This window comes from Myodes glareolus, chromosome X (assembly GCF_982192425.1).
Source record: "Myodes glareolus chromosome X, mMyoGla1.1, whole genome shotgun sequence".
Taxonomy (NCBI): Eukaryota; Metazoa; Chordata; class Mammalia; order Rodentia; family Cricetidae; genus Myodes; species Myodes glareolus.
Window position 1 is genome coordinate 84,411,664 of NC_142053.1, and position 1,826 is coordinate 84,413,489.

General features: G+C 42.1%; 1 pseudogene; it reads right to left on the reverse strand.

The window, feature by feature from the left end:
• Positions 1 to 733: 733 nt before the first annotated feature.
• On the reverse strand, positions 734 to 1,590 carry LOC125389219 (DNA sliding clamp PCNA pseudogene; annotated as a pseudogene).
• Positions 1,591 to 1,826: the final 236 nt, after the last annotated feature.

Genomic DNA, 1,826 nt, shown 5'->3' on the forward strand with positions numbered 1-1,826 from the left:
GATGGGGGTGGGTTGGGGGGTGGAGAGAGCAGGAAGAGGGAAGGGGGGACTGTGGTTGGTATGTAAAATGAAAAAAAACTTAAATGCATTTGGCATCAAAACCCTTTTGATTGAAATATTGTCAGTATTTCTAAGATGGAAATATTTATGTTAACAAAACCAGTTTTTGCTCTAAGGTTATTCTTTAAACAAATTGTGGAAAATGGTGTAGTGGCATTTCAATTGTATTTTAATAAAGCCTGCCTGAAGATCTGAGAGTAAAACAGTCCCACTGGTCAGCCTTACAGACCAGGTTATAGTAACACACACCTTTAATCCCAGTAGCTACAATGACATGCACCTTTAATCCAAGTAGCCACACTAGTTGTCATAGAAATCAGGTGGTACATGCCTTTAATTCCAGCCCTAGAGAGGAATACAAGTCAGAGGGGTGGAGGGAGCCTGCTCTCAGACAGTCTCATTATGAGATTCCGGGAGGCAGGATCACCATTTCAGACTGAGGTAAGAGCCAGTGGTTGGCTGTTTTGCTTTTCCGATCTTCAGGTTGAACCTCAATTTCTGACCCTGAGGTTTTATTAATCGTGCTTCAGAATGGAGAGAAAAAATACGTTATTTACAGAAGATATCTTTATATGTACTCAGGAGCAGACTTGGAGATAGAAAAGACTTCAGCACATACTGGCATCTCAGAAGCAGTTCTCAAAGGTTCAGTTTTCTCAGATTCTAGCAATGCCTAAGATCCTTTTTCATCTTCTATCTTGAAAGCCAAATAATTATAAGTGCCCCACATCAGCAATTTCATACCCTACAACAAGGGGTCCCTCTGCAGACACACTGAATGTTAATATAGGAGACAGAGGAGTGGTTTTTGTAAAACGGTTCAGGTACCTCAGTGAAAAGTTAGCTGAACTGGCTCATTTATCGCCATGGTTACAGTATCCTCCTCTTTATCAGCATTACTTGTTTGTGACAACTTAATGTTTCCATTTCCAAGCGCTCCACTTGCAGAAACTTCACCCTGCCCTTTGCAGAGGATACAACAACAAAATCTCCAGTATGGCTAAGGGCTAGGCATCTAATTGCAAATTCACCAGAAGACATCTTAATTGCACAGCTGTATTCCTGTTCTGGGATACCAAGTTGCTTAACATCTAAGTCCATTAACTTCATGTCATAAGCTGAAACTTTCTCTTGATTTGCTGCTTCAAATACTAGCCCTAAGGCGTCAGCATTATCCTCAGTCCTTAATATAATGATGTCTTTTTCGCCAGCACATTTTAATATTTCGGACATACTAGTGAGGTTCACACCCACAGCCAGGTTGTTTGAAGCAGCCTTTGTGGGAGCCTTCAGAGTGCAGCTTGAGAGATATGCAAGGAGATATACAGAGCATCTCTTCTCAGCAGGCTCATACCATCCAAGCTGATGGCCCAGCAGGTGCCATTGATGAGGGGTTTGAGTAAACAGCACCTTCTTCAGCATGGAGCCCTGGACCAGATGTGCCTCAGAACATGGAGGTGGAGTTGCAAGGACTGGAAACTGGAGACTGTGAGAGGAACAAGGTCTGGCTGCTAAGGTCTCCCGGGTCATAGTGGAGACCCAGAGTGGATGGCTAACTTGAATTTTAAAATGCTGAAATTTTAAAAGACTATGGGACTTTTAGGGACCAAAAAGATAGTGGTTTAGTGGTTAAAAGCATGCATTGTTCTTACAGAAGACGTGAGTCTGATTTCCAGTACCCATGTCTGATGCCTTGAGCACCTGAATACATGTGCACATATCCTGGCACAGACATACCCATAATTAAAAGTAAAAAAAAAATCTTA